This window comes from Strigops habroptila, chromosome 2 (assembly GCF_004027225.2).
Source record: "Strigops habroptila isolate Jane chromosome 2, bStrHab1.2.pri, whole genome shotgun sequence".
NCBI lineage: Eukaryota > Metazoa > Chordata > Aves > Psittaciformes > Psittacidae > Strigops > Strigops habroptila.
Genome location: NC_044278.2, coordinates 2,790,141 through 2,802,621, shown reverse-complemented (window position 1 = coordinate 2,802,621; position 12,481 = coordinate 2,790,141). Strand labels below are relative to the sequence as shown.

At 37.0% G+C, this 12,481-nt stretch overlaps 1 protein-coding gene across 6 annotated transcripts in view; it reads left to right on the top strand.

Moving 5' to 3' along the window:
- Nucleotides 1–12,481, top strand: part of DCAF6 (DDB1 and CUL4 associated factor 6) — an 82,867-nt gene that overhangs the window by 13,705 nt on the left and 56,681 nt on the right. For 4 of the 6 annotated variants that reach the window (XM_030471934.1, XM_030471933.1, XM_030471930.1 and 1 more), the window contains exons 2-4: nt 2,468–2,529; nt 9,404–9,496; nt 11,456–11,641. The gene's annotated coding sequence lies outside the window, so the exon portion shown is untranslated. Of the gene's footprint in view, nt 1–2,467; nt 2,530–9,403; nt 9,497–11,455; nt 11,642–12,481 lie in introns of those variants that run through there. The other 2 variants (XM_030471932.1, XM_030471931.1) reach the window with 2 other exon arrangements.

Genomic DNA, 12,481 nt, shown 5'->3' with positions numbered 1-12,481 from the left:
GATAACTAGTCATGTATATAACAAGTTACATATGGGAGCGTGTGCAATCCTAACTATTTATTTTAGCGTTGTAAATGGAGGAGTGAAAGTATAAGAGACACCATATGTCTGTATCTCAATGTAAATATTTAATGCAACTTGTATAGCTACTTTGTTCTTAAGACCAAAAAATCCTAATCTAACAAAGCCAAGAAGTTAGCTCATATCTAATTTTGTCAATAAACTTCTTTAAGAAAATAAAAATTGCAATTGCAACATGTGATTAGAGCACATTTACTGTTTCTTGCTTGCACCCTAGAAGCAAATTTTTAGGTTTCTATTATGCAAGGTGATATAGAAGCATACAGCAAGTGGTATTTCCCACTTCAGTATTCACATTTACTTACAAGCAAGTGTTGTAGAAATTAAATTGACCTGAAAATAGGAGCCTCCATTGAAAATACACATATCATTCCATGATTTGAATAAAAAAGTAGGATTTAAATGGAAAGTACAATAAACCAACTGTTAAGGACCTAAGTTTGAAGTCTGTTCCTCATGGGGAAGAATGCATAAGGAACAGTGGTAAAGAGTAGTGAACCATGTAGATGTATTCCCAATTCAAGCATACATGCATTCTTGCTAATAATGCATCATGCATAAGATTAAGATTGTTATTTTAATGGCTCTCTAATGATGGCTTTCCTTGTTAATGGAAATTATAGTACTTTGGAGATATCACAGTTTTAATGTCTATAAACTGGGGCATAAAAGAGTAGTTTTTTATCTTTTTAAGGCTAGATTAGGTGTGCTTTAAAAGCAAGCACTCTATAACCATTTCACCCAGTGAAAAAAATATTTTGCCAAAGTATGATCTTTATGTAATGTGGTACTTGAGGTGTGTTATGAGCAGTTTTGAACTTTGGGGGCGACTTCTATAGTTCCAGGAAAAACTAGGTTCCAAAATGTACCTTTTCAAGCAGGGAAAGCTAAACGAGCATTGGATGAGGTGCGGGTGTACCTGCGGGAGTTGGTACTGCTTGAAGGGTTTCCTGGTCTTTGAAGGAGTGCAGCAGGGATGTTCAGTGCCTGCTTCTCAGTCTGAGGGTTGTGCTGTGGCAGCCTGTGATTGTGAGGGACCAGGTATCAGGTGTTCTTTTTCGGTTATGGAGAGTATATGGGACAAGTAAAAGGCATTAAGGGGAAACGAGTGGAGAGAGGAGAAATTACCAAATTTGTGCTACAGTGCCAGAGGTGACACTGGGCTCTGAAATGGTTCTGCCTTGAGCTGAACCAAGACAAGTTCAGAACTGTAGGATTTTCATATGCGCAGAGAGTTCTGTTGCAGTTGTTCTTTCCCTGACTCTAGTTTCCTCAGAGGAAGGCAGGAAGGTTAATTTTGTGTGAATTCAGTGGTTTCCTATTTGAAAACAGTGCAGCCTAACAGACCTACAGTCTAATGCTGTTACCTGGAGTTTTGTTCTGAGAGCTGTACAAACACAGGGCAAAGAGATAATGGTCCTTGAGTTTAAGTGCTTTTAGGATTTAAATAAAAATCTGTTTAGAAGTATTTTTATTTTCTGAAAGTGCTTTCTGGGGATTATTAGGTTCACTACAACTTGTTTAGATAAAACGGGAGTACTCTAAATGAAAGTTGAAGCTATTTGTTTAAACATCTAGTTCATGGAAGACCACATTGTTTTCAGTATACTTTATTTTTCCTTCTTCATTTGTATAGTGCATTAGTGGTTTTAAGTGCAGTGGTAAGTAAGCTTGTATATAAAGAATAAAGACATAAAGTTCCTGGGCCCTTGCCTTACTCGATATGCATTTATAGATTTCTTCTTTCTCCTTCATCTCTTCCTTTCATGTCACCTTTCCGAAAGTTTCCTTTGTGTTTTATCCCTTAAGTATATATGAAATGGGATGGTACTGGACTTCAGTGTTGCTTTTCGATATTCAACATTAACAATGTGATTGAAGTTGGGTTTTCTCTGGTTTAAGAGGAGATGCAGAGTTGTAGATAATGCTTGGAAGATAAATTTCCAGTTCCTTGCCGAAATTACGAAACCATGTTTTACTTTCTGCTTGAGACCTAAACGCCTTCTTCTTTATATTCTGATTTATATTCTGATACAAAAGGTCATACTTCTTGAACTATGGTATACTTGCTGTCTTTCAGCTAAGTTAACCAAGTGGTTATTTTTCTGCTTTATAACTATTAGTTTTAGAGGAAGCTTCAGCATGTGAACCTCTGAAATCTTCATTTTGCCATTTCTGCACTCTTATTAGTGGTGGTAGAAGAGCTAGCAAATGTGATGCTTGTTTTATTGTTTGTAAAATGAGAACCATATGAATTGTTTCAAGATTTACATTTATATTCTGCTTCTTTTTTGTTTAGGTTTTTGCCCTTTAGTACCTATTAGCAGGGTCTTAATTACTTCTTTATTGTTTTAAAAGAGTATATAATTAATGTTTTTCTTCACAGGGAGAAGAGAATTTATCCAAAGATTAAAACTTGAAGCAACCTTGAATGTGCATGATGGATGTGTAAGTCAATTTTGCTTGTTAAAAGATGTTAAATTGTGATTTTGTTGCCACAATAATATTTCGTTACCTTAAAAATGCAAATACCATGTATTAAAGCTGAGCTGGGAAACTCTGCTTGTTGAGACCTACATCTGAATTCTCTAGGTATTTTTCTTCTTAAACATCTGACACTTACCTTTGAAGGAAAACAAAATACCATTCCTGTACCTTAATACTGTGTCCCACTGCTGAATGAATTAATCTCCTGTGCCAGGAAAACACATGTTTATCTTTTCAGTTAGAATTCGCCTTGAATCTTTAAATGGAATCATTAGTAGTTTTGTGCCATGTTAATATATTTTCTTTAAAGCTGAGTTAGTGCTTTGAATGATTTATTGTCCAAGTCTAAAAAGCAGATTATCAAGTACTACATGCTTATTTAAAGAGACAATAAAATCCAAAATTGCCATCCAGATGGGACCTCGACATGCACGAGGGGTGGCCAGTGCCAGCCTCATGGAGTTCGACAAAGCAAAGTACAGGGTCCTACACCTTGGTTGGGGCAGTCCCAGGCACAGCTACAGGTTGGGCGGAGAAGAGATTCAGAGCAGCCCTGTGCAGAAGGACTTGGAGGTGTTGGTCGATGAGGAACTGAAGATGAGCTGGCTTCAGAGTGCGCTTGCAGCTCAGAAACCGTGTGCTGGGCTCCATCAAAAGAAGCGTGACCAGCAGGTCAAAGGAGGTGATCTCTGCTCTTGTGAGACCCCACATGGAGTATTGTGTGCACTTCTGGTGTCCCTGACATAAGGAGGACATGGAGCTGTTGGAGCAAGTCCAGAGGAGGGCCACGAGGATGATCAGGGGGTTGGAGCACCTCCTATACGAAGACAGGGTGAGAAAGTTGGGGCTGTTCAGCCTGGAGAAGAGAAGGCTGCGTGGAGACCTCAGAGCAGCTTCCAGTATCCGAAGGGGGCCTATGGGGATGCTGGAGAAAGACTCTTTATCAGGGACTGTAGTGACAGGACAATGGGGAATGGGTTTAAACTTAAACAGAGGAAGTTTAAGTAAGTTAGATATAAGGAAGAAGTTCTTCACTGTGAGGGTGCTGAGGCGCTGGCACGGGTTGCCCAAGGAAGTGGTGAATGCTCCATCCCTGGCAGTGTTCAAGGCCAGGTTGCACAGAGCCTTGGGTGACATGGTTTAGGGTAAGGTGTACCTGCCCATGGCAGGGGGGTTGGAACCGGGTGATCTTAAGGTCCTTTCCAACCCGAACTATTCTATGATTCTATGAAAATAAGCCTTCCCTGAAAGGCAATAACATAACTTGAAATATTGCTTAAGCACTTATTCAAAGTGGTCCAAATACTGAAAGTCATATTCTTTTAAATAAAAGATTTTACTTAAACTAGGTACACGGCAAAGAGATTACCATATTGCCTTTGGCAAACAGAGCAGAAATTTGTGATGGTTAAAGCATTGTCTTTGTTGTACAAGATACCTGAAATGTGAAAGGATACTAGATGTGGTATAAAAAGTGTAAATTTTATACTTTAATGTGTATTTCAAAAGATGCTCAAATGTAAAGACTTATCTTGAGTTGCTTGCACTTGTACATTTAAATAAAGGTGTTATAATTGTTAATTAACACAGTACTTTTGAAGGAAAAGTGTTAATAAAATCTAGCCTTTTGGCTTGAGATCAGAAGTATGATTTTTGACTTGCATATACTTTTGAGAGACTAGAAAGGCTGGGAGAGGCAAGGATTAGAATTGCTGTATGTAAAAATTCAGCTGCTTTTGTTGTACTAACTACCATTAAGTTTTATGTTCTGGTACAGATGGTGTTTGACTTAAAAATCAAAGCATTAGTTTCCCAGTCTTTTGTCAGGAAACATTTTAAGAATGACAATGTAAGGTCTCTTCAAGCGCAAATTATTCTATGATTCTACGTATAGAAAGTTATCTATCAGTTTTTGTATTAAAGATTGTAACAGTGATTTTTAATTTAGAATTTTGTTTCTATACTTAAGGTGAAATTTTTCAAGTTGCTTTTCCTGAAGTTGGTTGGGTTTTTGTAATAATTTTTTTCTTTGTTTTGTAAAATAGTCATTTTTGCCTGTAAAACAGGGTACATGACAATAGTAATTCTTCACTGCTAGTTATAAATTGAGTGAATTTGTTCTCTATTTTAGTTAACTAACTCTATGTCATGTAACGGAGATTGCAAATTTGGTGTTATCTATTTGGTATTGCTTGGATCTACCTATCGGATAATGTATTTGAAAATTCATTTTGAATTGATCGCATTAGCTTTTAAAGTATGCTTTAACATGTGGCCCAGCTTAATCGTTTTAGTGGGTGGAAAATGTTTTACTTGTGAACTTATAGCACTATATGCAGGTGTTTAAAATAGTGCTACAGTTTGAAAACTGTCTTTAGAAATCAAATTTGCTCAGAACTGTTCACCTTTAAAGAATGGGGTATTAGGAGTTCTTACCTCATTTACTGTGTGGGGTTTTCTGAATAATCTTTTATAGCTAACAACCATTCAGTATAATTTCTTACTTCTTGCTTAAAAAAAAAAAATCTGTGAAATAAAATGTAATTGAAGTTACAATGCCCTTGCTGATTAAAATGCTTATGCCATCAATGGTAAATGATCATATTAGTCTTCCCCCCTCCCCAGTTGCTGAATCAGCATGTGTTTCATATGCGAGGAATGAATGCCACAGTTGTTGTCTTAAGGGTGTTTCTGGATTTGGTTTTCTTGGTGTGGTTGGTGTTTTTTGGAGGGCTGGAGGGTGGGGCTTGGTTTGGTTTTTGGGGGTTGGGTTGTGTTTTTGAAGTTAAAAACATTTGCATTCTTCTGTGGAATAAGTTGTGACTTGTATTTTCTATATAAAGCAAGCTGTGTAATTGGACACGGTGGACAACTTAAGGCAAGAATTTTTTTTTTCTAATTGAGGATAAAAGTAAATTCCGACTTCCTACCTACCATTTGATCTATGTTACACAAAAGAGATTCTGTGGGAAATAGAACTATTTATAATCATACTTAGGTACAATCTCTTTGTAGGGAATAGTTCTATTAATTATTTCAAGTGTATGTGCTTATGTAGCAGTAATATTACCATAGTACCTTTTTGTTTGAGTATTTTTCATCTCGGAGTTTAGGTACTGTTGTCTTTGAAATAGTGCAATTTTCCACTTCGTTTGAAGACACAGTTTCTAGCAGTAGTATGTGAAGTAATTAAATTAGTCTGCTGAATCATTGATGTCTGCTTGTAGCCTACCAGGGATCTTGTTGAAAGATTCACATTGTCCAGTTCAGTGAGGTCATATGCATGCCAGAAGTTGCCATTTTCCATGTATACTCTAAAGGGAGCTTAGGATAATGAGGAAATGTAGAGTTAGGTGAGATGTTTTCTGGATGAAGTAGCTAAATCCGAGGGAGAAATGTTGGAATAAAAACAAATTTGGACCAGCAGTGGTGAAGTGGGAGGAAAGCAGAGGGAAAAGCAACTCTAAATTGTATTGAATTGGAGTAAAAGTATTGCTTATTTTTTTCCCGGTCCTGTTCCTGTGAAAGCTGAGGAAGGTGGAACTGCAGAACGCATAGGAGTATGGAGCCTTTGACATGAGCAAATACTACCTTTTAAAATAAAGGAAAAATTATTATCTGGAGGAATAATTTCTCATGTCTATGTATAGGCATTTAGTTCAGTAACAAACAAATATCCTGTGTAGCATGCATCTCCTTCGCAATGGCTGTCATGGTTTAAACCCAGCCAGTAACTCAGTACCATGCAGCCGCTTGCTCACCCCCCGCTTCCCTTCCCCTTACAGGGTGGGATGGAGAAGAGAATGGGGAGAATGTGAACCCCATGGGTTGAGATAAAAACAGTCTAATAGCTAAAATAAAGTAAAATATAGTGATAACAGAATACCAGCAATAACAATACTGATAACAATAGGAAACAACAGAAGAAGAAATGAAAGCTCAGAAAACACAAGTGATGCACAATACAATTGCTCAGCACCTGCTGACTGATACCCAGCCCGACCCGAGCAGCGATCGGTCCCTTTTGGGTGACTCCACCCCAGTTTATATACTGGGCATGACGTGCTGTGATATGGAATACCTCTCTGGCTAGTTTTCTGGTTAGTTCTCATTTTACAGTGTATTTTAGTAGTGGGTTTGCTACCATGGAATGAGACATGAGAACTTTTTATTTTTAATCTGCTCTTATCGAGCGTCTGTTTTTAATACTCCATATGCATATTTATTGGGGTTATTCAATGTTGGTCAATAGGTGGTACTGAACACCGAGGAATGTGGTATATTGACTGGTCACTTACTAGAAAGTCAGTGAAGTTGGTGTTCTCTGGGGAAAAAAAAAATTATCAAGGCTTATTCCACTGAAAGACTTTGTTGATAGTAATGTTGAGAAGGTGATCTGGTACAGAATAAAAAGCCTGTTTAGTTGTAGACCTTTAGCATACATTTGGTTATGTCATCTTACTTCAGGATTTTTTCTGAACCAACTTTAGCCTGGGTAGGGTGTATTGAAATTGCTCAACTGAGGCAATCAGTGCAATGAAGTCAGAATTTAGAAGGAGAATGATTGATGTCTTGTGTAGGCTTGTGACACTGTAATTTAGATAATCATGCCTTCCCTTTGCATCTTTGATGCTTTCTCTGCTTTCCTGCTCTTCAGATTTTGGTTTTGGACACATACCCACACACCTGCCCTGCTTAATTGTTTAATTTTGGGGCTAGCTCTTCTTTCTCACATCATATTTTTGATTTTTTAGCAGCTTCCTTGTTTTTTCATTGTTTTGCTCTTGTTTCTGTTCTTGTATCCTTGTATCAGCATTTCGGTTTTTCCTAGGGCAATGATAGTATTTTTCTCCCTGAAAGGAAATGTAGATGAAAATGAGCTTTCTTGGATTTGTGTTTGCACTAGCTGTAGTACTGTGCTATGTTTGACAGGACAAGTTACTTCAATGGTAGATGGATCTGGGGGATAGCTGAATGCATGGTTCTTGGTGATTGACAGCCAGGGTTATAAAATCAAGAGTAGCCATGCAAGGTCGTATGAATGCTCAGTCAAGCCTGAGAACTTGGTCCTGAGTGGCCAGTACTGATTTTTGAGGAAAGCTGAGACAGTTGAGATAAGCAGATAGTCTCGAAGGGTATTCTAGAGAACACATCACACTTTCATGGACAGATGAAGGTGAAAGTTGCATCTTTGTTTCTGATAATTTTTTGTTTTTCTTTGATGAATATATATATATATTTTCCCACTTCTGGTGTTTAGGACATTCCAGGACAATGAATTCCAGTTTTATTAAAATGCCGTGTGATGGTTTTATTGAAGGCCTTCCATTTCCTGTACTGTAAAGATCCACAGAAAATTGTTTCTTTTTCCATGTCATTCGTGATTTCATATGCTTCTGTCATATCCCCTCCCCAGAGTAGTATGAATTAATTGCTTCCTGCAGTAAAAAGTGTTTGATATTTATGATCATCCTAGTAATTCGTTTTCGTAATTTCTCTTTTCACATGGGCAGTAATAGAAATGGAGAATATGGGAGCGGGATATGAACCAAAACTGCAGAGTGTGAAAGACACAGATTTGCCATGCATGGATGTATACACTGACAGAATGACGTTTGCTTTTCTGTGCATTTCCTAGTGATTCCTAATATTATTTGACTGCTGCTGAGCATTGAGCTAACTCTGCCATAGGCATATCTGTTGTAACACGAAGATCTCTCTTAAAGCTCCTCAATGAATATGTCAAGATGTTGCCCATATGATCCACCTGAAACAGCTAATTCTGATTTTGCAACTTTGCCTAGTTAAGGACCCTAACTAAACCTGTGGTTAAAATAGTAACTAAAATGGGTGTATTTATTTTAAACAAAAATAATTTTGCCTTTTGGGCTCAGAGTGAGACAGTTGAATTAAAAAAAGCATAAGAAAAGGATTTAGAACAAAGTGGGATATTAACTAATTATGTATTTCACTCTGATACATTACACTGAGGCACTTATTCTGCCAACAGAATATAGCCAACAGAAGATGTTGATGGCTGCAGTTTGACACTTAAAGCTATTTTAGAGGCTACTTGAAATAATAATGGTCATGCATGCAGTCTTTGGTGCTTGTGCATGAGCTGCTGCTTGAACTCACGTTACTCTAAGGAAACTTTCTGAGCTTCCTGGATTTCGAGTGCTTTTACAGCTTTATTTCATTGACACGTTATTAAACACAGGCTTGTGAAAAGGAGAATTGATAAGGAAATACATTGTAAAGTTCTCCCAATGCAATTCTGTACCTCTCTATAGGATTCTTCTTTCCTAGCATACTCACACTTCTCAAAAGAGATCTGGGATGGATTCTGCAGTGCTTTTCACGTGATCCCTGAGAAGGTGTGGTCACTGAAAGGCAGACAAAGTAATGGGTGGTCACAATCTGGATATGGTGAAGATACAATAACGAGAGCATTGTGGTGCCCTCCAGTTCAAATTTGGAGAACTCTGTGGACTAGATTTGGAACATTAAAACACCTGAATGTGTAAAATTTTGGCTACTGAGGCCTTTGTGGGAAAGCTTAATAGCTTAATTTACCTGATGGACTCCTCAGGTGCAGTGGGAGTATTGAGATGCCATAGGTGAATCAGGTGATTGATTCCCTTATCAATTTGTTTTGAAAACACACAATTATTTTCTTTTTTTTTTTTTTTTTGTGCTAACTGCTTAGAAACAACATCATTTCAATTGAATTTGTGAACTCCTAGTTATGTAGTGTTGGATGGGTATTGATGATTTAATATTCTGAAAATCAAATTAATGTAAGTCTAAATTAACTTGTTGTTCATTCACACAGGTGAACACAATTTGCTGGAATGATACAGGAGAATATATTTTGTCTGGTTCCGATGACACCAATCTGGTAATTAGTAATCCCTACAGCAGAAAGGTAGGTTTGTTCCTGGATAGTAAATAGCTTTCAAATAAGATTATTTTCCAAGATATTGAGACATTTTTCAAGGTATTTTTCAGATATTAGTTGTTATCTGACAAAGATAACATCAGGCACTTTATAGCATTTGTAAATTGGAATAAACCTTCACAGTGCTTTAAAGCCTTAGTATTCTAATCCCTTGTGACATAGGTATTATCCCATTTTATGGTACGTGGTCTGGCACAAAAGGAACATGGTCTCACGACAGATTAGTGTCAGAATTAGTAATAGGATTCAGTAATTCTTGTGAAATCTTATGGTCAGATAAATAGTCTTCTGTTTCATTTTAGTTTTAAAATATTGTATTAGCTTTTGCTGTATGTAATATACTGCGTTGCCTTTCTGTGTAATGTTGTTGAAGTGTCAATCTTGATTAAAGTACTTTATTACCATTTGAAATTACATTGCCATGTGTGTGGCTGGAGAAGAATTTGAACTGGAATAGGGGAAGCAGGCTTATGAAGGGAAAAGTACTGTAAAGGTCTCTGCTTTTCCACTTCTGCGCTCATATGGGTTATGATGCAGTTGAACAGCTTCCAGTAACGTCAGCTAGCATCCATCACATAGTAGCAGCGTTCCACACTTTGCTCCTTAAGGAGCTGCCGATAGTGTGATAGAACAGATGCTCTGAACTGTGCCCTTCAGTGCTGGGGATGCTGTGCAGCAATGCTCAAGTGAAGTCCTCTCTCCCATGGTTTGTCAGAGGTTGAGAACTAAACCTTGGAAGACGTGCTGAGAAAGTAAATGGGGGAGGAAGGGGGGAGAGAAGGGGAGATCAAAATATGTGGTTGGGATGGTGGAAGAGAGTTCGAATAGAAAGTTATGAAGGCAACAAATTTTGCCTTCCTGAAGAGCTGTGGTTTGACTGGAGCTAAAGCTCTACCAGCTTTTATCTTGTGTATATTTCAGGTAATGTAGATAGACTGTTAATCTTTTTTCTGTGTGTGTATGTGTGTGAATTGTTGAAAAGGTGTGAAATAGCACCTGTGAAATACTAGGCATAAGCTTTCACTGACAGAGAAATTTCATTTGCATAATGTTTTCTTTGAATTGAGTGGGAATTTGGAAGTAATTTTCATACTGTAAACAACTTGGTTAGCTTCTTCGTATTAGTGGTGAAAATACAATTTGGTTTAAATGCTGCAGATGTGAGATATAAGGTAACAAGATAATGTTCACTAGTACACAGAAAGGGTTTTTTCAGTTTTGATAGGCTAGTAAGAAGTATGATAGGAAATACAAAGAATCATCACAAAGCATTTAAAACCAACTATGATGAAGTAAATTATATGCTTCTCTGCTGTACTGTAGATGAATTACACTTATTGAGACTAAGTCTAATCTTAGTTTATTGCCCTGTAACCATATACTTAAATGCTTATTTATTTTTGACTGGTTTCAAAGCATCCTTTCTTATAAATTTCAGTTCTCTTTCTTAATGTGAGTTTATTTTAAGAGTACCATCAATTTTTAACCTCTATAAAGTTGGCTTGGATTACAATGCCTTATTTTCCTCACCCATGATATTTCAGATCTTCTAAATCTCTCCTCACTGACATGCTGGCTGGCTGCAGCATCACTCTGGACCAATGTTTTACTTGGAAAAAACCTGATGTGACATGTAACTAGCATTTTACAAAAGGTGGCAGTTGCCTTCCAGTCCTTGCATTTTGCAGACTACTTTGTGCAAGTGCATAAGTGAATGTCTCTTGTAGAGCCACCTTATTCTTAGAAGAAATTTGGTATAAAACCAGCTTCTCTGTTCTGTTGTATTAAACTGTATTAAACTGTAGATTACTGGCAGCCTGTACAGTCTTGATGTTCTATAGTACCCGAGTCTGTATTATTTTCCCACTTGTTGTTTGCTTTGAAAATATTAACCTGATACAGCATTCCTTTTTCTTTCTTCCTTAGGTTTTAACAACCATTCGCTCAGGACACAGGGCCAATATTTTTAGTGCAAAATTCTTACCGTGCACCAATGACAAACAAATTGTATCTTGTTCTGGAGACGGAGTCATTTTTTACACTAATGTTGAACAAGATGCAGAGACCAACAGACAATGCCAGTATACGTGCCACTATGGAACTACCTATGAGGTACCTCACAAAAGTATATGATAATTATAAGATAGGTGGAATACATCTTTTCTTGTATTGTTGCCCAAGATTTTAATCAGACAGCTGAGAGCTTTATTTCAGTGAGAATGAAAGAACCTTCCTTTTAGCTTTTTTGTTTGTTTTGTGGGTGGGTTTTGTTTTGGTTTTGTTTTTTAAATCTTGGAGTAGGATTTAAAAGCGAAATATTTTGACTAAATTAAATGGAAGACTTTCCAAAAGGCAGTGCCATTAAGACTGCTTTCTTTGCAAATATAATAGCTGAATACACCTTCACTGAAAGAATCCTCTGCAGAGCAAAACTGATTTAAATTGTATTGTGAATTTCTTTTCAAAATAGGTTTGGGGGTGGGGGCAGTGGCTGTGTTTTTTGTTTTGATTTTTATTCTTCCCCCCCAGCTTTTCAGCATTAATGCCTTTTTCACAATTCTTCCAAGAAATCCTTATTTCAGCATGTGTGAATAACTTAATCTGAAAAATGTATTTACAGTTTTACGTAATTTCTCATTTGTATTTTAGTTAACTCTTTATGCATAAATTCAGAGCCAGTGTTTTCAATCCTCCCTTGGAAGTTTTGTTCTTATAAGTAGGCAAGTGAAGAAGCAAAATGTTAATTAAGTTAGGAAGGTAATCAGATTTATTGATCTATTTATTTTAATGTCAGCAAAATCTGCTGCTTGTAGAACTTACTGTGCTTAAAATAGAAAAAATACTGACATTTCCTTCTCAGGTTATAAATATTCCAGGTTTGAGTTTGTTTGTTTTAACACTAGCATAGTACACACACAGGGGGAAAAAAATCCCAAATCCATTGCTTTCTTA